The sequence below is a fragment of the Tamandua tetradactyla genome, chromosome 25 (genome assembly GCF_023851605.1).
Source record: "Tamandua tetradactyla isolate mTamTet1 chromosome 25, mTamTet1.pri, whole genome shotgun sequence".
Taxonomy (NCBI): Eukaryota; Metazoa; Chordata; class Mammalia; order Pilosa; family Myrmecophagidae; genus Tamandua; species Tamandua tetradactyla.
The window spans coordinates 11,985,814-12,009,466 of NC_135351.1; the positions used below are offsets into that span (position 1 = coordinate 11,985,814).

Sequence of the window (23,653 nt, forward strand, 5' to 3'; positions counted from 1 at the left end):
ACCCTACCAATTTGAAAAGATACCAACTCAGCTTTTCTCCTCACATATCCTTCTGTTTCCTCTCTTTATGTAGCTTTTGTCTCACTTTATCACCTTAAATTTTGCATGCCTTTTTTTTTGGGAAACATGCCATTTTCTTGTACAATTGTATTTTGATTTCTTACTTGAAATAAAGAGTAGAGTTGTACATTGAGGACAGAACTATTGATTGGGTTTGACAATTACCCTTTTAGTTACCCTTGTTAATTATATTCATTTCTTCACATTACTCTAAGTCACTCTTAGAGTAGATAAAACACTCTTAGATAAGACATAAATATACATGTCTTATCCTTTCAACCTGCAGAACTCCCTTTAGTTATTCTCATAGGGCACGTCTTTGTTGATGAACTCTAAGTTTCTTTTTATTTGTGAATACTTTAAACTCTCCCTCACTTTTTAAGGATAGTTTTGCCAGATAAAGTATTTTTTACTGTAATTATTCTCTTTCAATACCTTAAATGCATTATCCCACTTCCTTCTCACCTTCTTTGTTTCCTAATGAGCAACTGGCACTTAATCTTATTGAGAATCTCTTTTATGTGATGAATTGCTTTTCTCCTGCTGATTTCAGACTTCTTTCTTTATCTTTGGCACTTGATATTCTGATTAGTATGTTTCTCAAAGTAGGTTTATTAGGATTTATTCTGTCTGTAGTACATTGTGTATTTTGGACATGTATATTTATGTTTTTTTAAATAAGAGTTTGAAAGTTTTGAGCCATTATTTCCTCAAATATTCTTTTTTCTCCTTTTCCCTTCTCTTCTCCTTTTGGGACATCCATGACACATAAGTTTGTGTGCTTCATGCTGTCACTCAAATCCTTGAGGCACTGCTCAATTGCATCTATTCTTTTCTGTTCTTCAGACTGTAAGCTTTCGATTGTCTAGTCTTCTAGTTCCCTGATTCTTTCTTCAACCTGCTCAAATCTGCTGTTGTATCTCTCTATTTTATTTTTAATATCTCATATTTATTCGGTCCCCATAATTTTTGTTGTGTTTCCTTTTATATTTCAAATTATTATTCTTTATACTCACACATTATCTTCTTAATATTCTTTATCGCTTTATGTATATTTTCCTTCATCTCTTTGAATTGTTTTAGATTTGTTTGAACATCTTTTATCAGTTGTTCCAACTTCTGAGTGTCCTCTGAAGTTTTAATTTGTTCCTTGACTGAGTCATATCTTCCTTTCTTAGTATGGCTTTTAATTTTTTTTTCTAAGAACTAGACATCTAATTATCATGATGGGTTAACTCTGAAGGTCCATTTTTCCTCTGGTTCAAGGTTTTACCATTGACTGGCTTGGTGTTAAGTCTCTTCTTTGATGGTTGGTCAAATGAATTTTAGCCTGTGTTCAACTGTTCGGATTTTTTCAGCTCTTCTTCACCTTATTCTTAACTTAGATATGTGGTGCAGTTTTTAAGATTGCATAGTTTGTGCAATTGTTTCACCTTCAGAAGAGAGCTTCCTTTCTGCTGTTCCTTCTTCAGGAAGTTTGTTTTTGGGCAAACTTTTCTCCCCAGCTGCTATGATTTGTTTAAATTCTCTCCCTTACTCAGTACCCCATTTTTCTTATACTTTTCAGTTCAAGGACCTGTCATATTTTACAGAAGTTCAGTTTATCCCTCAACCACCCCAGTTTTTTGAGTCTTTTCCTTTTTCTATTTCTCCCCGCCCCCATCACTGGGAGCCAGCTGGAGTTAATCCAGAAAGTTAGGTCACTTCAGAAATATCTGTTTTGCTCTCAGATGGTCCAGCTGACTGAAATTTGATTGAGTGAAGTCACAACAGTTTTTACTAGCCTTTCTCTGATGTTCTCTCCCCACCCCAGCCTGGAGGCCCTTTTTTTTATTCAGCACTCCTCAGCAGCTTGTGTTTACCCTTGTCTCTGCAGAGTTATGTCTCTGTGACTGTACATGCATGGAGTTCTATCTCTGCTGTGAATTGGTCTATGGTCTCTGTCCTTGGTTGGAGGGAGCTCAACTCAGTGGTCTGAGATGGAATTCTCTTACCTGAAGTTTTTCCGTTTCTTCAATTCAACATTTGTGGAGTCATCCTCTAGTCTCTTCCTCCAGAGTTTTAAGCAAGTGAAATTTGTCCTGTTATTCACTAAATCTCTGTGGAGGTTTATTCAGGGGATGTCTAATATTACCATGTTGGTGACATCACTCACCCTTAGCTCATATTTTAACTACCTAGTTTTTTTCTATCAAGCACCTTTCAATTTTTCCAGCCTCTACACATTACCAAATTCCATTGCTATCTCCATATTCGGTTTTTGTTGTTGTTATTATGTGCAATAGTTGCACCCCACTTTTGGTGTCAAAAACTGTTTACTTTCCTCGCTGCCAATGCAAAATACCATGCTATGGGTGGCTTACACAGTGATAATTTATTAGCTCATGGTTTTTCAGTTAAGGGAAGCCCCAAATCAAGCAACACCAAAGTGATGCTTTCTTTTAAAAGACTGTGGAATTCTGCGTTTGGCTGGGGCAGAACTTGTTCATTGGATGATCTGTCAAAGGACAATGCACATGGTAGCCTCTTCCAGTTTCTCAAATCTGTTGACTTTCAGTTTCTGACTATTCTCTGTGGCCTTCTCTCTCTCTCTTTCTCTCACTCTGATCTTCCCTCTAAGGCCTTTAGTAATAAGATTAAGGTCCAACAGGACTCAACTGTGTCATCCCTTACCTGTAGTAATCTCATCAAAAAGTCCCATTTACAAGAGTTCATACCCACAGGAATAGAACAAGCCTAAAATCATGTTTTTCTGGGGCATGTAGCTCCAGACTATCACAAATGTTAACAGCTTCCTACTGGTGCTAGGCTCTGAACATTTCACTATTACTCCTCATTTGTCCCTTTAATCCTACTCATATATATTAAGATTCAATTTCAGGTTTTACTCTGAGCAAGATAAGAAGAGAACATATTAAAGGGTTTTGAATGAAAGAGTATCACGATTTGAGATCTGATGCATTTTTATTGGAGTAATCTTACTATTCTAATTAGAGAAAAGGGGATGAAAACACAAAAAGGGGAAGACTTTAAGAGAGTATTACTTTCATATTCAGAAAAGAGAAGAACCATGAACATATGGTCAAACAGTTGCAGTGGCAGAACTTAAAGCTTTCCTACTAGGGAATACTCATTTGTACGTATTATTAATGGGGCTTGTGTTGTGGTTGATAGTTTAGTAGGGAGCAGTTCCTTCTCACTTTTTGACTGCCATGACATGACGATGTGACTAAGATTTGGTCAACTGAATATTCCTAGCCAGAACTTGTATCTAAGACCTGGGACAGAAGGTAGAGTGATAGCTGAGGACCAGTTCAGGAGCTTATGGCTGGGAGCAAGGGTAGTTTAATGGGGTAGCATTGATGCCCAGGGTTAGTATCATCTAACAATGGGGACATTCTACCCTCAAGTGAAAGAGGTTGCAATCTGCTGATACTTATTCTGCTGCCTGGCCTCCAGAATGCCACTATTTTTGTTCCATTTCAATTCTGTGAGCCCTGGTATCTTTCCTGGATAAATTTCCTTTTACTTAAGAAAGGTACTTTTTTCCCTCTTATTTACATTCAAGAAACTTGGCTGATATGAGACTTACTAAAAACCAAAAGCTTTGGAGTTAGATTCAAATGCATATTTCAATTATTCTGCTTTCTCGAAACATGGCCTTGGACAATTGACTCTTGGCCCAAACTTCTTTACTTGCGTGATGCATAAATAAGATCTGTGTAAGCATGACATAAAATAAAGTACCTGGAACATAAAAGACACAATGCAAAAATAGGTGGAATAATAGTTCTTGCTACTGTTTCTTTTTCTTTTTGTTACTGCTTTTAAAAATACATTTACCAATAGTCAGATTGACTTTTCCAAGAAACACTTTTATTTTTGCTGAAGCTTAGTGAATGCAAATGAAGAAAAGTACAAGGATTGTCTTTAGATAACTGTCTTTAATTTTTAGTGTTTATTTTTAATTTCAGAATTCAGAGGATTCTTTACAGTGTGTGGCCTTTCGTGTTTTGAGCAATGTGAAAAATGAACCTTCAGAGCATTCTAAAAGCTTCGTGTTGTGCTATGCCTTACTTGATATTTCTTTCTATGGCCAGTTGTCCTACTGTCTCATGATCTCAGAGGACAACAATGTCTTTTTTCTCTAATTGTCTCACAATGTGTGAACCAAATTATATTAAAAAAAATAGCTTTTCAAACTTAACAAAAGTTGAACTTGTGCTCCATTAGTCTTACTCTTTCCATTTGAGATATTTTGACCAAGAATAAACACAGACAATCTGAACTTTTGTTATTTCATTCCAATGTTGCCAAATCTATTTTAATAAAATCTTTGAAATTTGATGTTTCTTACATCTTGGCTTAATTGGTAATGCCTTATGAACCACAAAATGGGGAATAAGTTTATGTTTTTATGAAACATCTCTATGGTAATACACTGTAGTCAACAATGCACAAGTTGGATATCTAAGAGTTTTAGAGATTTTCTTGTGTCACAAGGTTTAAAGTAGGAGACTATGATTTCAATTGGAAAAATCTTCACTGACTGAATATGTCATGCCAAAGATTTTAGAAATTACAAAAAAGGGACTAAAATAAACTTCAAAATAATTTAACAATATTCACTGCACACTTGTATACTTTTAATGCAAGTTAAAATATTAAGCATCCTTTATTCATACTAATGTAAGTAAAATACATGTAAATAGGCATAAAAAAACAAAGTAAAGAAATACATGATGCTCTGTATTTTTAATATGAAATCAATTATCTTAGTTAAGGGAATTACAGCTTTTTATTTAGAGAGAGTTTGTCTAAGCTAAACCACATAATGAAAAAAAAAACAACCTAATAGTTCATGGAAACTATTGTCAAGTTATTAAAAAAGGACATATCTCACCAGAATTTATGCATGAAAATCATCAGTTGAGGGTGAGGGGTGGAGGAAAAAATGTTGACTAAACTTGCATTTAAGTGTCAATCTGGCCTATTTCTGAATACACCATATTGCCCTCCAAGCATTTATGAGGTCCACTGGGAAACAAAGAAATACAATTCTAGTTAGCTTATTTACTTTTTGACAGCCTTAAGAACTTTATTTGAAATTTCCATCATGGAACACCCATTATTTGATTAGGAATGCATTAGCTGAGCAAACATTTCTGTAAAAATAAATATAAATCTGATTATATTGGTGGTTTTAGAAAGCACTCAAATTCTTAGACTAAAACCTAATGTTTGGTTTCCTTTTTTTGTTTCTTTTTCTAGTTTCAGCCCCCTAATAATACTTGGCTTACACTGAGGATTTATATTGAGAGAAGAATTTCAACTCAATTAAAAAATATCATAAATACCTCAGTGGAACAAGATATTAAATATTCACTGCAAAGTTTTGCTTTTTTCCTTTATATAGAAAAATACATTTGTGTTCTCACTACCTGAAGGATATACCCTGAATATTATTTTTCTGAAGTGATGATGGATTTATACTAGCCTAGAAGTATCAGATCAATTATATCTCTTTCCATTAAAAATATATTTTTGTCCACAATGTTTCAGGCAGTATATTCCTTGCTGATGGCCCAAGGTATAAGACCCAGGTCTTGTCCTCAAGAATGTCAAAGTCTAGAGAAATACTTTGACAATATCAAATGTCAAAAAAAAAAAAAAAACCAAAAAAACTTAAGATTTGGTATATGTACAGAATGCTATAAAAACAGAGAAAAACCTGAACTTTGAATGATGAGTATAATTTACTAGAGTTTTAGCCAGAAAGAATAGCCATCAGAGAGTACCATGTCTTTCAAGAAATTAAGCAGCTGACTTTTGAGTCTTAAGGAGAGAAATAGAGAAATAGGATAAACACTTAAGATCATGTTAAGAAATCAGAGCATAACATTTTGGGCAAAGGGATTACAATGAAATGTGCTAAACTCATTAGAATAAGTGGACAACAGAGAGGCCAACTCAGTAAGTAAGAATTGAGGATGGAGGTACTCTACTAATATGGGAAAGAAATTGTGAAGATTTGAATCAAAACAATAGCATTGAGTTAATATAAGTGGGAAGAGGTTAGAAAAATGTTTGGATGATGCCTTAGATTCAATTACATACAGCAAGAAAAGGCAAAGTTGAAAGATTCACATTTCCCAATTTCAAAACTTGTTACCAAACTACAATAATCAAAATATTGTAATCCTGGCACAGAGCATGACCCCTAGACCAATGGAATTGAATTGAGCTCAGAAATAAACCCAGATATCTATGGCCAATTGATTTCCTTTTTATACGGGTATCAAATCCATCAAAAGGGAAAGAACAGTCTCTTCAACAAATAGTGTTGGGAAAACTGGATATTCATATGTAAGAGAATAAGCATGGAGCCCTACCTCCTCATAAGATATACGAGTTAACTCAAAATGGATCAGTGAACTGGTTTTATAGACAAAGATAAAACTAAAAAACTATTAGAAGATAATATAAGGGCAAATCTTCAGGACATTGTCTCAGGCAATGGATTCTTAGCTTTATACCAATAGCACAAACAACAAAAGAAAAGAAAAGATAAATTGAGCTTCACCAGAATTTAAAACTTCTGTTCATCAAAGGATATTAACATGAACATAAGAAGACAACTTACAGAATAGGAGAAAATAGTTTCAAACCATGTATCAGCAAAGGGTTTAATATCATAATATATAATGAACGCCTACAACTTAACAACAAAAATACAGCAATCCAATTAAACCACTAGCAAAGGACTCGAACAGACATTTTTCCAAAGAGGATATAAAATTGTCCAGTAAGCACACAAAAAGATAGTGAACATCATTGTCCGTCAGGGAAATGAAAATCAAAATCATTAGATACTGCCTCACATCCACTAGAATGGTTAATATTTTGAAAATGGAAAGTAACAAGAGTTGCAAGGATGCATAGAAATATAAACCTTCGTGCTTTGTTGGTGGGAATATAAAGTGTTGCAGTCACTGTGGAGAAAAGTTTGGTAGTTCCTCAGAAAGTTAAACATAAAACTACCATATGACCTTTTAGAAATACACTTCTAGGAATGCACCCAAAAGAGTTGAACTCAAGGACTTGTATTCTAATATCCAAAAGGTGAAAGCAACCCAAGTGTCTATCAACAGATGAGTGGATAAACCAAAGTTGGAATCTACAAACAATGGAGAGGTGCACGGTGGTTCAGTGGTAGAATGCTCACCTTTCATGCAGGAGACCTGGGTTTGATTCCCAGATGATACAATCCTCCCCCCCAAAAAATAAGTCATACAAAAAATGGGAACACATTTGTTTACCAAAACAAAATCTGGCATCTACAAACAATGTGAACAGCTGTAAAGGGGAATGAAACTTTTATAAGTGATGCAGCATGGCTGAAAGTTAAAGACATCATGGTGAGTGAAATAATCAGACTTAAAAAGACAAACATTCTGTGTTTCCACCTATATAAAATACCTAGAATATGCAAATTCATAGAGATAAACTAGACTGCAGTTTACCAGGGGTGGGAGAAGTTTGCATGTGTGGAGAATTAGGAATTAATGCAATATAAGTGCAGAGTCTCTGTTTGAAGTGATGGAAAGGATTTGATAATGGATAGAGGTGATAGTAGCACATATTTTTAATGTGATTAGTTCCTATTAATTATATGCTAAGGAATGGATTATACTGGAAATTTTATGTTGGATGTGTGTTACAATTTTAGAAAGAGAGAGGTGAAAGAGGTGATGATTAAAAGCAAAATGTGATCTTGAACTAAATCTAATATTGGAGGAGAAAGTGCCCAAAAGAACATTATTGGGGTAATTGAAAAAAGTGGAATATGGACGGGGTGCTTTATATAAATGTTAAATTTCTTGAACGTGGAAATTGTATAATGTGGTTATATAAGTGAATATTACCCTTTTCCTTAAGAAAGGTTCTTGGATGTATTAGATATTATATTGCCATCATATATGAAATCTATTCTCAAATGTTTAAAAAAATCAGATAGATGATAGACAGACAGACAGATAGATAGATAGATAGATAGATAGATAGATAGATAGATAGATAGATAGATAGATAAAATACTATAGCAAATGTGGCAAAATGTCAATTTCTTGGTAGGAGAAGAATAAACATGAACAAAGAGCAATCAATATTAAAATTTATATATTCAATAAGTCACTTTATTAAATCTTTCTTCCTGCACAAAAGATTTTATCTTCTCTTTATTTATTTTACCATATTGCACAAGGACAAATTAAAATCCCCAAAAGAGTAGAAATGTTAAAGATAATATTCATTCATTGACCAAATCTTTTGCAAGTAAAACTAAACCAATCTTTTAGGAATTAAAATAATCTTATCTCAAATTTACTTGTACCAATGAGAAAATATTAAACAAATATGGTTCCCAATATAAAAATGTATGGGATATGGTGAAAGACAGACATCGCAGAAAATTCCTAAGTGTAAATGATTTCAGAATTAAACAAAGCAGAGTTAAACTAAATAGCATTGGCTCTACCTTCAAGTATTTCCATAATTGAACCACTTCTTACCATAAAACTTTATCACCTCTGTATTCCTTTTGTCTGAATCACAATGTCTGACATGGTTTTCCAGGCTCTAGAATCTTTCATTCATTCTCATTCCAGTGTAACTCATTGTTCCATTTCAGAGGACCCTTCCTCTGTTCATGTGATAAATGATGATAATTAATGCAAATATAATCACCGGTCAATCATCCCAGATAAAATGTGCACATCTACCAAGGGTCTTCTTGAGATGCTTTTATCCAAAGAGGTCAAACTAATGCTGAAAATTTCCCGTATCCCAGAGGATGTTACATGAGTCCATAGGACATTCAATGGTTCTCACAGCATCCACTACTAGATCTGGGTGGTTCGACACGTGAATAACAATGTGTTTGACATTTTAAAAGACTGATATACAAGAATAATAGCTATAGGGGAACTATAGCTTTTTAGAAAATATGTATATGTATGCATATATATATATATATGTATGCATACATACATATATATATTTTCTATTCAACTCCAGATAAGATTACTCTTTTCCTGAACTTCTTATATTAGGATATGTAACAAATGTCAACTGAAGTGACAGGGTTCAGGATGATTCTTGTGAATTAAAGGGCAGATGCCAGTTTCAAGTGACATGCTTTCTATAATCTACTGTCTGACTTTGTTTATCTTTCAGAAACAATTTATAAAGCAACTGCTTATCTGTTTAGTCTTGGATAGGGCAAAGAAGTGTAACTCAGATCTGAAATTTAGTTTGTCGTTTGCCTTCTTGAAAGGAGATGTGATTTATGTTTATAATAAAGAATTTGAAATGTCATTTAATAGGAAAACAAATGGAAGTAGGATTCCCATGAGCAAAAAAACGGGGGGTTGGGACTTTGAATTAGACGTTTTTATCTTACCGCACTTTAAGTTACATATTTTTATTCTAATTGTAAAAATTATCTCTCTTGATATATCTTTTCCATTATTTTTTTCAAGGAGAATTCATCAGCTGGGTTAATGATGACACAAAATTTTAATATATGCATTAAACATTTAAGTTTTAATATGTTAACATGTCATAGGATGTGAATAATAACAATGTTTTATATATGAAGTGAAAACATATTTTATGTTTGAAATAGTTATAATGCCTGGAAAGTGACTTATATCCATAACAATTTCATTTAAATATTGCTTTTTCTCCCCATCTATCTTAGATGCAATTTTATAGTCCTTTTAAAAAATTCATTTCAGTGTGACCTCTTTGAGGCTGCAATTTAGTGCCTCTAGCCTACAGATTCAATTGCACTTGTACTTGTTCCTATTCAATTACCTTTCAACATGCAGAAAGCGGCTGGCACCCAGGTCTGAACTGCATTTACCATTCTGAAACTCTCCAAGAATTACAACTTTGGTTCAGTTTCACTGCAATAAGAAAGATGGACAAAAAGGAATCTATCAACCTACTCGGATCTTAGCTCTTATGGGCAGTTTTAAGCATTCTGAGATTGGGCTCTTATATGGCCCTAGAATGGACTTCAGAAAATTTCATGCTGAAAAGCATGGAAATACAATCTTTATGGAAGCCTTGAAGGATTTCTGTGGTTCTTACATTGTGGAACAGAAAGAGTTGCCTGGGTGAGAAAGGAACTATGGTATCATTGAATAGCATCAGACTCTGTACATTTCTTCAAAATTTGACTTCCATAAAACTAGCATGAGAATTCATTATTATATCTACAAAAATGAATGGTAATAATGACTTCTTTTATAAGGATGTGATGATAAAATGGGGAAATATGTGAGTATGATGTTGAAGAGATTGCAAGCAAAAAAAAAAAATTGGGCTATCATTACTACAAGCCATCTCTTTGAGCCAGATTTGGGGATTGGTACACATATATTTTATCAGATTTTCACCTCTAGTGTTTTGATGATAACTCTATAATATTTAGCTGCAAACTTGTTTCTTTTTATCTACTTTAAGCCCAGTGACAGCAGACCTGGGTCAGCAACTAGCTGCTAGTCATTATGCTTTCAAAAGAGACAAAAATATCTTAAACTGGATCTATTCATGAAAACTTACCCTCCAAAAAACTGTACCAGAATATACTGTCCTTTTTCAAATACATTATAAATGAGTCAAATAACTATAGAATTCCTTTGACAGATTGCTTTTGAAATCGACTTTGAGCATAGAGGAAAGTTTATTTCTACTGTTTATCACTTAACCTATATAGTTGGGATCTTGGGCAAATTAAGTGCATTTTGAGACACTTTCACAAATGTATCCAGTCATTAAAACTCTGAAAATAGCAAAATCCATTTTCCCCCATCAAAACTCATATTCTATGGGAAGAATCTGATGAACTTGGTCACTATATTTCAGTGATTGAGAAGAATTATTGTGTTTCCTGTTATAAGGTTATATTAATTACTGTAGAAGACAAAGTTTTAAGCCAAAGAAATAAGTCACTAATCATGGAATGCCAGATTTCAACAATAAGCTGTGCAGAAAATGATTGCATGTTGAACCATTTCCTATTGAATGTAAACCAGTCCCCCTGGCTATTCCTTTCTCACATTACTTCTCTATAGCTATGGCAACTCTGAGTTGAGCAGTCATTGGATGAATAGATACATAGGGGTGAGTCATAGCTTTAATCTGAAAGCCTGTGTATGATGGTTAATTTCATGTGGCAAATTGCCTTGGTTATGGTGCCCAAGTATTTGGTCAACCAAGCACTGTCTTGATTGTGACCAAATATTTCATAGATGTATTAGCATCTGTGGTCAGTTAATTGTATCTAGTGGTGAGTGCATCTACAATCAACAAAGGAGGTTGCCTTCAGCAATGAGGATGATCTTCTCATCCAATCAGGTAATACCACTGACCTATGACAGGGCTGGCTTCCCCTTCAGTCTGTTATTTGACTAGAAATAACAGAGCATTACCCATCAATATCATCTCTTTCATTGATTCTCATAAATTAACAAAATAAAAACCTTTCACTCCTTATAAATTGTATTTTGGTATGGTTTCATCACTATTCTTATAGAGAGGGTAAAGAAGAAACCTGAAAATTATGCAAGCTATTGCTTAATTCAGTCATAAACTGAATGTACTCTTTGCTCATGATGGAAAGGGCATCCTCTATGCCTCCTACTAAAAATTTATCATGTTTTATAAGGAGAATAAAAATGTCATTAAAATAGCTCAAAAGACTTCTCTAGGACATCAACTATCCATTAAAAACAATATTGTACTTTAAAAATTTGAGAATTTTTGAAAAAAACATATGGGTTAAATTTTTCTTAAGATTGTACTTTTATTTCAAAGCTAAACTAAAAACAAGTTTGTAAAAAAATTCATTTTTGAGGATATCAGACAAACAATTATATTTCAAGAGATTCAATAAATTCTAAAATAGTTTAAAGAAACATACATTAATCATTCTGAGTTTTACATATTGATTCATAGACAACAATAAACTGCAACATGTATAATCCCCCACATATACATGCACACACCTTTTGACAGGGGATACTAGAATGGCTTAAAATAGTATCAAGCCCAATTGATGCAAACAACACTTATCTGCCTTTCTAATCATACAGATGAAAATCTCTAATCCATCTATGAATTAGTAGTACTTGCTACATTTATTTGTTACTCACTGTCATGGTTAGGGACAGGTGTCAACTTGGCCAAGTTGTGGTACCTGTTCATCTGATTGGGCAAGCGCTGGCCTGTCTGTTGCAACGAGGACATTTCATAGGATTAGGCCATGATCACGTTAGCTACATCCACAGCTGATTCCATTTGTAATCAGTCAAAGGGGAGTGTCTTCTGCAATTAGTGATGCTAAATGCAATCATGGGAAGCCTTTTAAGGAGGACTCAGAGGAGACAGGTTGCATTCCTGCTTTGGCTGGTGAGACTCTCCTGTGGAGTTCATCCAGGCCATCCATTGGAGTCATCGGCTTCGCAGCCTGCCCTGTGGATTTTGGACTCTGTGTTCCTAAGGTCACGTGAGACACTTTCATAAATTTTATATTTGCAAATGTTTCCTGTTGATTCTGTTTCTCTAGAGAACCCTAATACATCTTGGTACCAGGAGTGGTTCTTAAGGAACAGAATCTTAAAAATGGGTTTTTATGAATGGTTTTCTACTCTGACTGGACTCAGAGACACTAAGGACTCTGATTCCCGTAATCAGAATGACACTCCCAATCCATGGACTGAGTTGGCAAAGGAGATAGTCAAAATATCATCATTCGATTCTCCTAATGCTTCGCTTGTACGAAGCCAGACTCTGGGGAATAATGTTTTTGACACCTTTACAAAGTTTTGTAGAAATAAGAGTTATAGGGATGTTGGTTGGTTGTTGTTAGATACACTGTCTACATTAAAGGGTGAAAGGGATGGGCTTAAAGCTTCAAACAAGAAGCTTAAGTGCCGTCTGAAAGATGTAGAGGTTTCTATGAGTATCCTGAAGGAAAATTTTATTTCCTGTAGCTGTAGACTTGAGATCTCTGAAAATCAGACTCAGAATCTTATTGTTAGAGTAGCAACTTTACAACGTAAACTGAAATCTCAGTCTTGCATGGTGTCTGCCGTTAAAGTGAGGGCATTGATTGGAAAGGAGTGGGACCCTGAAAAATGGGATGGTGACATATGGATTGATAATGATGTTGGGGGTGAGGTTGAAACCCTAGACCATGCTGAGCCTTCTTTAGATAACCCTGTAATAGTCTGCCCTGAGGACATAGCCGCCCCACCTCCAGCCTGCCTTGAGGAATTGGCCACCCAACCTCCTCCTGAAGGGATTAGCCCTACAGTGATTAATCCTGTTTCACCAGATGAAACTGCAAATGAAAGCCCTGAAGCAAATGGCTTGGAAGATATTTCTAATTCTTTTCATGACCCACCCCCACCACCCCTCATTTCTTCTAGACCTATAACTAGACTAAAGTCCCAACAGGCCCCTAAAGGTGAGGTACAAAGTATCACACATGAGGAGGTACGTTATACTCCAAACGAACTGTGTGAGTTTTCCAATTTATATAGACAGAAATCAGGGGAATATGTGTGGCAATGGATTTTAAGAGTGTGGGATAATGGTGGGAGGAATATAAGGCTGGATCAGGCTGAATTTATTGATATGGGCCCACTAAGCAGAGATTCTGTATTCAATGTTATAGCTAGAGCAGTTCGAAAAGGTGTTAACAGCTTGTTTGGGTGGTTGGTTGAAACATGGATCAAAAGGTGGCCAACGTTACCTGAGGTTGAAATGCCAGAACTGCCCTGGTATAATGTAGATGAGGGGATCCAGAGGCTTAGAGAGATTGGGATGTTAGAGTGGATTTATCATGCAAAGCCTGCTCTTACACCCCAGGAATGTCCAGAAGATGCACCTTTTACCAGAACAGTGAGAAATAAGTTTGTGAGACTAGCACCATCATCCCTCAAGAGCTCTGTGGTTGCACTTCTCTGTAGGTCAGATATTACTGTAGGAACTGCTGTCACTGAGCTGGAATCCTTAAACACAATGGGGATGACAGGATCCCGAGTTGGCAGAAGCCAGGTGGCAGCACTTAATCACCAAAGACAGGGTAGACGCGGGTATTATAATAGACAACAAACTCAAAGGAGGCATCAAAATTATATGACACACAGAGATTTGTGGCATTGGCTAGTAAATCATGGGGTGCCTAGAAATACAATAGAAGGGCAGTCTACTAAATTCTTGTTTGAGCTGTATAAACAAAAGAGTTCTAGGTCAAGGGAACAGAAGTCTAACCTGAATTACAAAAACACAGAATCACGGCCCCTTAATCAATTTCCAGACTTGAAACAGTTTACAGACCCTGAGCCCCTTGAATGAAGGGGAGGCCAGGTCCCTATGGGGGAGAAACCTGTTACACTGCCACAAATTTATACTGTTGACCTTCCTCTAAGTCTTCCCCAAGGAGACCGACGGCCTTTTACCAGGGTAACCGTGCATTGGGGAAAAGGAAATGATCAGATATTTCGGGAATTATTAGACACTGGTTCAGAAGTGACATTAATTCCAGGGGACCCAAACGTCACTCTGGACCACCAGTCAGAGTGGGGGCTTATGGAGGCCAGGTGATCAATGGAGTTTTAGCTCAGGTCCGTCTCACAGTGGGTCCAGTGGGCCCCCGGACCCATCCTGTAGTTATTTCCTCAGTTCCGGAAAGTATAATTGGCATAGACATACTGAGCAACTGGCAGAATCCCCACGTTGGTTCTCTAACTCGTGCAGTAAGGGCTATTATGGTGGAAAAGGCCAAGTGAAAGCCACTAGAACTGCCCCTACCAAGCAAAATAGTAAATCAAAAGCAATACCGTATTCCTGGAGGAATTGCAGAGATTAATGCCACTCTTAAGGAGTTGAAAGATGCAGGGGTGGTGATTCCCACCACATCCCCATTCAACTCTCCTATTTGGCCTGTGCAGAAAACAGATGGGTCTTGGAGAATGACAGTGGATTATCGTAAACTCAACCAGGTGGTAACTCCAATTGCAGCTGCTGTTCCAGATGTAGTATCATTGCTTGAGCAAATCAATACATCCCCTGGTACCTGGTATGCAGCTATTGATCTGGCAAATGCTTTTTTCTCAATAGCTATTAGTAAGGACCACCAGAAACAGTTTGCTTTCAGCTGGCAAGGTCAGCAATATACTTTCACTGTCCTACCTCAGGGGTATATCAACTCTCCAGCCCTATGTCATAATCTTGTTCGCAGAGACCTTGATCGTTTCTCCCTCCCACAAGACATCACACTGGTCCATTATATTGATGATATCATGTTGATTGAACCTAGTGAGCAAGAAGTAGCAACTACTCTAGATTTACTGGTAAGGCATTTGCGTGTCAGAGGATGGGAGATAAATCCAACAAAAATACAGGGGCCTTCCACCTCAGTAAAATTTCTAGGTGTCCAGTGGTGTGGGGCATGTCGAGATAAATTCCTTCTAAAGTGAAGGATAAATTGCTGCATCTGGCCCCTCCCACAACCAAAAAAGAGGCACAATGCCTAGTGGGTCTTTTTGGATTTTGGCGACAACATATTCCTCATTTGGGTGTGCTACTCTGGCCCATTTATCGAGTGACCAGAAAAGCTGCTAATTTTGAGTGGGGACCTGAACAAGAGGAGGCTCTGCAACAGGTCCAGGCTGCCGTGCAAGCTGCTCTGCCACTTGGGCCGTATGATCCAGCAGATCCAATGGTGCTGGAAGTGTCAGTGGCAAATAGAGATGCTGTCTGGAGCCTTTGGCAGGCCCCTATAGGAGAATCACAACGCAGACCCTTAGGATTTTGGAGCAAAGCCTTACCATCTGCTGCAGATAACTACTCTCCTTTTGAGAAACAGCTTTTGGACTGCTACTGGGCCTTAGTAGAGACTGAACGCTTAACCATGGGCCACCAAGTTACCATGAGACCTGAGTTGCCTATCATGAGTTGGGTGTTGTCTGACCCACCAAGTCATAAAGTTGGGCGTGCACAGCAGCACGCTATTGTAAAGTGGAAATGGTATATACGAGATAGAGTCAGAGCAGGTCCTGAAGGCACAAGTAAGTTACATGAAGAAGTGGCACAAATGCCCATGGTTTCCACTCCTGCTGCCACATTACCTTCTCTTTCCCAGACCAGAGCTATGGCCTCTTGGGGAGTTCCTTACAGTGAATTGACTGAGGAAGGGAAAACTCGGGCCTGGTTTACAGATGGTTCAGCACGATATGCAGGTACCACCCGAAAGTGGACAGCTGTGGCATTACAACCCCTTTCTGGGGTGTCCTTGAAGGACAGTGGTGAGGGGAAATCCTTCCAGTGGGCAGAACTTCGAGCAGTGCACCTGGTTGTTCATTTTTCTTGGAAGGAAAACTGGCCAGAGGTGCGTTTGTATACTGACTCATGGGCTGTTGCTAATGGTTTGGCTGGATGGTTAGGGACTTGGAAAGACCATAATTGGAAAATTGGTGACAAAGAGGTCTGGGGAAGAAGTATGTGGATAGACCTTTCTGAGTGGGCTAAAAACATGAAGATATTTGTGTCCCATGTGAATGCACGCCAGAGGGTGACTTCAGCAGAGGAAGATTTTAATAATCAAGTGGATAAGATGACACGTTCTATGGATACTAGTCAGCCTCTTTCCCCAGCAACTCCTGTTATTGCCCAATGGGCTCGTGAACAAAGTGGTCATGGTGGTAGGGATGGAGGTTATGCATGGGTTCAGCAACATGGACTTCCACTCACCAAGGCTGACCTGGCTACAGCCACTGCTGAGTGCCCAATCTGCCAGCAGCAGAGACCCACACTCAGCCCCCGATATGGCACCATTCCCCGAGGTGACCAGCCAGCTAAATGGTGGCAGGTTGATTACATTGGACCACTCCCTTCATGGAAGGGGCAGCAATTTGTTCTAACTGGAATAGACACATACTCTGGATATGGGTTTGCTTTCCCTGCATGCAATGCTTCTGCCAAAACTACTATCCGTGGGTTTACAGAATGCCTTATCCATCATCATGGTATTCCACATAGCATTGCTTCGGATCAAGGAACACACTTCACAGCAAATGAAGTGCGGGAATGGGCACATGCTCATGGAATTCTCTGGTCTTACCATGTTCCCCATCATCCAGAAGCAGCTGGATTGATAGAACGGTGGAATGGCCTTTTGAAAACTCAATTACGGTGCCAACTAGGTGGCAAAAACTTGAAAGGCTGGGGTAATGTTCTCCAGGAAGCTGTGTATGCTCTGAATCAGCGTCCGCTGTATGGTGCTGTTTCTCCCATAGCCAGGATCCATGGGTCCAGGAACCAAGGGGTGGAAATGGGTGTGGTGCCACTCACTATTACTCCTAGTGATCCACTAGGAAAATTTTTGCTTCCTGTCCCTGCTACCCTGAGTTCTGCTGGTCTACAGGTTTTAGTTCCAAAACGGAGTGTGCTTTCTCCAGGAGAAACAACAGTGATACCACTAAACTGGAAGTTAAGATTGCCACCTGGCCACTTTGGGCTACTTATGTCTCTGGATCAACACACCAAGAAGGGGATTACATTATTGTCTGGGGTAATTGACCCTGACTATCAGAAGGAAGTAGGACTGCAACTACATAATGGAGGTAAAGAAGAGTTTTCTTGGAATATAGGAGATCCCCTGGGGCGTCTATTAGTACTACCATGCCCTGTGATTAAAATCAATGGAAAACTGCAACAACACAATCCAGGCAGGACCACTAGTGGCTCTGAGACTTCAGGAATGAAGGTTTGGGTCACCCCACCAGGCAAAGAACCACGGCCAGCCGAAGTGCTTGCTGAGGGGAAAGGGAACATGGAATGGGTAGTGGAAGAAGGTAGTGATAAATATGAACTTCGACCACGTGATCAGTTACAGAAACGAGGACTGTAATGCTGTTTTGTTCATGTTATACTATTTAAGTTGTAAGATATCAAGTTTAAGAATGAATGTTGCCCAAGGATTTGCACATTATTCTGGAGAGATTTAATGTGTTTCCAGTTATATGCAGGACAGTTGAGTATTGTCAGGTAAAAGAAAAAATGTGTGCTTATTTGTTTGCATTTGGAAATTAAGTATGGTCTAAGGTGATATATATATATATGTGCCAAGTTGACAAGGGGTGGACTGTCATGGTTACGGACAGGTGTCAACTTGACCAAGTTGTGGTACCTGTTCATCTGATTGGGCAAGCGCTGGCCTGTCTGTTGCAATGAGGACATTTCATAGGATTAGGTCATGATCACGTCAGCTACATCCACAGCTGATTCCATTTGTAATCAGTCAAAGGGGAGTGTCTTCTGCAATTAGTGATGCTAAATGCAATCATGGGAAGCCTTTTAAGGAGGACTCAGAGGAGACAGGTTGCATTCCTGCTTTGGCTGGTGAGCCTCTCCTGTGGAGTTCATCCAGGCCATCCATTGGAGTCATCGGCTTCGCAGCCTGCCCTGTGGATTTTGGACTCTGCGTTCCTATGGTCACGTGAGACACTTTCATAAATTTTATATTTGCAAGTGTTCCCTGTTGGTTCTGTTTCTCTAGAGAACCCTAACTAATACACTCACCCTCCATTGCCCAGTATATGTTGATTTTTTTCACATGTAATGAAGTTTCACCCTTCCATTTTCAGCTCCTATATAGCAAGGCACAAATTCTGTATATACTTTGTGCCTCTCACTATGCAAAGCATGCAATTAGACTCATTGTTCTTATATAATTTCCATGATTTGCTTTTTAAAAATTGATCCCTTCATGAGACTTTAGGAAATTTAATCCTAGATCAAAAATTGAGGAAATAATAATCAGCAATATTTAAATCTAAGAGGCAACTGAGTATCCTTTTAACTTAAATTGTTTTATTTCCATAAAACCTTATTCTAAATCTTATCTATGGTGGAAAATGTAGTTGATCATTCTAGCCTCAAAACCAAAATATTCTCTAGCTTTTGACCTGAGCTAAATTAATGTTAATGTTTTTAAATATCTTGTCCAGCATATCAGGATTTTAACTCAGATATTAATTTTGTGTCATCCTATTTATATAAAGCCTGAAGTACTTCATTTCAGGATATCAGCTTTCTACTTTTATGAGGGAGGAGAAGGAAGAGAGGAGGAGGAAGTGGAGGAGAGGAGAAGAATGAATGAGGGAAAAGAGGGAAAAAGAAGAAACAGCAGGAGAGGGAAGTAGAGGAGAGAGGAATGGAAAGAGTTGACTAGCGTCTTTCCACTCTGAACTGAAAACCCTTAGATGTGGGCTCTTTTTGCCATACAGGGATTGCTTTTATTTGCTCACATTTTTGGTGATAGTAGTTGGATGTTGGTAGTGCCAGCATCCTTTATTTGTTTGTTTATTGTTTTACTAAAGAAATTAGTGAAACAGCCCTATCTCAGGCCAAGAACAGCTTCACTTTGATGCGGTGTTTTGTTTTAGATATCACATTCACCTCTTGTAAAAGAGAATTAGGCAAAATGCATTGGTTTGATTTTTTTAAACAAACATATGTCCCTATGATGTTTCATGTTCCACCATTATTCAAATAGACACTGAGTAATCTCCCCTGAGCGCCCTTGTACTGGGGTCCAAAATCTGAAATTGAGCCTGATGCAGGATAGAGCCTCAGTGCATGTTGTTTGGATTGAATCATCCACTTCAAAGACTTTTCTCAATGGCAAATGTACATGTTTTATTCCTGGTTAGAAATCAAAGAAAGTGTTTGACTCTTTTATTATGTGGATAATTTTTTATATCTACATTAAGACATTTTCCTATGGATATTTTCTGACAGTTAACATAACTATTTTTACCCAAACCATTTCTTTGTGTTGATGTTTACTGTATTGCAGTTTTGCATAGTTTTTTTTTTTTAGGGTAGTCAAAGATCTTTGTCTCCAGATATTTTCCCAGCATTTAAGTAGGAAACAAATATTGCCTCTTGCAGAGATTCTTCAAGATTGAGTAGATTCTTTGAAAGCTATGAAACATTTTTATTCTTCTATTAGAAAATATTGTAATTTATCTGAGCATAAGCCTACTCTCATTAATTGCATTTGAGTAGCGACTCAATAAATTTTCTGCTAGGAGAAAGCAGAACTTCCTGAATGGTTGAATGAAGAGATTGACCAATGCTCTTCCCTGAAAAAGCAGTGAAAAAATTGGGCAAAATTGTCAAACATAACCATTTTAGGAACCTGGGAATTTTCCAGAGGCATACAGAAAATTAGAATTGTTTATTAAAAAAACTACTGAAGATTGATGGTGGGAACCTCTGTCATTTTACCCCATTTCCATGTTCCCAGCTCCCTTGGTGACATAGTCCTTCCAGGGTGGGGCAGGCCTTGGTTGCCATATGCTAGACTCTCATTAAATGTTTCAATAAATTTAGAATGATTAAATCCAAACAAAGTATATTCTCTAACCATAATGAAAATAAGTCAGAAATCAACAGAAGAAAATTTAAGAAATTCACAAATATTTGGAGTTTAAACAACACACCTCTAAATGGTCCGCGCATCAATAAAGATGAGAAGGGAAATCAAAATATCTTAAAAATAAAGATATTTTAATTAAATGAAAACAAAAACAAAACATAAATATGTATGAGATGCAACGAATTCATGGAACATTTATAAAAAAAATCTACAGCTAGCATCACACATAATTATGAAAGATTAAATGGATTCTCCTTAAGATCAGGAACAAAGGAAGAATGCCTTTCTTTACCACATCTCACCACATCAGTTTATACCATACTGGAGGTTGTGGCCAGTGCAATCAGGCAAGAAAAAAAATAAAAGATACACATATTGGAAGAAAGAAGGTGAACTTTCCTTATTTGCAAATGATGTATTCTATATGCAGGAATTCCTAAGGAAACCACCGCAATCCCCCAAAAAAGAAAACACCCAAAATCTACTGTAACTAATGAACAAATTCAGAAAGATCACAGGACACAAAATCAATATACAAAAAATCAATTGTATTTTTATGCACTAGTAATGAACAATGTGAGTGTAAAATTAATAAATAATTCCATTCACAATAGCTTTTAAAGGATTTAAATATTTAAGGATAAATTTAACAAAGAAGAATAAGTATAAAACTATACATTTCTAAGAGAAATTAAAGATCCATATTCTAAATAAAAGAGAGAGATTCTATGTCCATGAATTGTAAGACTGAAATGGCTAACATAGCAATTCTTCCCAAATTGATCTATGGCTTCTATGCAATCCTTAATATCACAACAGGCATTTTGTAGAAATAGATAAACTGACCTCAGCATTTATATAGAAATACAACAGACCTCCAAACAGTCAAACTGTCAAAAACAGAAAAAAACAATATTGAATAATAACAAAGTTGAAGGACTTCTACTTTCTCACTTCAGAATTTATAGAAGATATTACAGTAACCAAAAAAGAGTGAAGAAATGGCATAAGAACAGTGCTTTAGTTTACTAATGCTCTACTCTCATGGCCTGAAGTTTCTTGGCTTCAGAACTTAGCCTCCATGATTCTATCCTCTGAGGTTGTTCTTCTTTCATTCCGTCCATTTCCTCTCCCTTTTAGTCCAGTCTGGCAGTGGTTCCATTTATGCAGGTCTTGTAACACATCTTTTCAACTTAGCATGCAGCATACAGGGATCAAAACAATTAGATGATAGGACCTATCACAAATCCCTTATGGATTAATCCATCTCCTATCCCCACTTGTCTTGTAATGGCTGACTTCCATGTTTGGTTAAATCCTCATGTGGGGCACTATTATCTGGGGTCTCACTTTCTAGAAGCCTGGAATTTTCCAGATCATCAATTTTTGGTTTCTCTGCACCCAAAAGTTCAGCCCTCAGCCTATCCTTTTCTTGTCACATTTTATGATAAGCTGCAAGGAGAAGCTAGGCCACATCCTCCACATTTACCTTTAAAAATTTCCCCAGAAAGTATCCCAGATTCAAATTATCCCTTCCATATAGCACCAGGAGTTAATTTTGCTAAACTTTCTGCCACTTCAAAACAACAGTGGCCCTACTTCCGATCTGCAATGGAGGTATCTTTAGAGTGCATATTTCCTCCAACAGTCTTTTCAAAACAATCTAGGCTTTCTCTTTGAAGCTCCTCACAATTCTCCCAGAATACTCTCCTTATCCACTTGAAAAGCCAATACGAAATGTTTGGTATTTGCAATCACAGCAGCATCCCATTCCTCTGGTTATCACACTCCTAGTTATCTAAGAGAAATATAAATATATGACCCCCATAAATGCCTGTAGATGAGTACTTAATACAGTAATATTCATAGCAACAAAACCTCAAGACAATAAAATTGTCCTTCACCTAGTGAATGCATAACCAAGTGTCATATCTATATAGTTGTATGCTATTCTATAATAAAAAAGGACAAATAATATCTGCTGAAATATAGATATATACAAAATCTGTTTTAGTTTGCTAAAGCTACCAAAATGCAACACATCAGAGATGGACTGGCTATTATAAAGTGGATGCATTTAGTTAGAAATTTACAGTTCCATGAATGAAAGGCAAGTAACTTTCATCTGGGTTTCTCTGTCATTTGGGAAGGCACACAATGAAGTCTTTCCTGGCTTCTGAGTTCAAACAGCTTTTGCTGGGGCATGTTCTTTCTGCCTCTCCAAACATCTGGGCTTTAACTGGCTTTTGAGCTCCTCTCTTCTGAGTCTTCCATTTTTAGCTTCACTCATTATGGAAGGCATTTCCATTGGCTGATTTAGATATAATCAGCCATAGATTAATTTCATATGCTGATGATTTAAGTCCACAGCAACAGGATATCTGGCCACATAACCTGGCCAAGTTGATACCTGATCCTAACTACTACAGATAAACATGCCAATCAATGAAATAAAATTACGACCCCATAAATAAGCATTTTCATTTATGATTAATTAATTTTCAATTGAAATGGAGTATAAACCTAAATCTAAGAACTAAAATCTTAAAAAGAAATCATGACCTTGAGTTAGCCCAAGATTTCTCAATTGGGACATAAAAAGCATGAGTGCTAAAAGGAAAATTAATACATTGGGCATCATGAAAACATATCTTATGCACTTCAAAAGTCAGCCCTAAGGAAGAGAAGACAGAACAAACTTGGAGAAAATATTTGCAAATCATAGACTTGAGCACAGACTTGGGCTCAGAATATATATATAAAGAACCCTTAAAACTCTATAGTAAAATGACAAGTCAATTAAATGCATGAATTATTTAAATAGGCATTTTACCAAAGATGATATACAAATAACTAATGAGCTTATAAAAAGATGTTCAACATCATTACAGTCACTAGAAGGGCTATAATCCAAGATAAGACAATATTAAACATTGATGAGGATGAGGAGAAATTTTGATTGTTGTACTTTTTCTGGTGGGAATGTAAATTAGTGCAGCCTCTTTGGAGAAAAGCTTGGCAGGTTACAAAAAAACTAATATACACTTAAATATGAAAGCCAGTCAAGTATTC

At 37.0% G+C, this 23,653-nt stretch overlaps 1 long non-coding RNA gene across 1 annotated transcript; it reads right to left on the minus strand.

The window, feature by feature from the left end:
• Positions 1-3,701: 3,701 nt before the first annotated feature.
• Positions 3,702-8,686, minus strand: LOC143669104 (uncharacterized). Its single transcript, XR_013168709.1, has 3 exons — positions 8,631-8,686; positions 4,964-5,097; positions 3,702-3,807 (listed from the first exon to the last, which is right to left on the minus strand). It is a non-coding gene; the product is annotated as an uncharacterized LOC143669104 (long non-coding RNA).
• Positions 8,687-23,653: the final 14,967 nt, after the last annotated feature.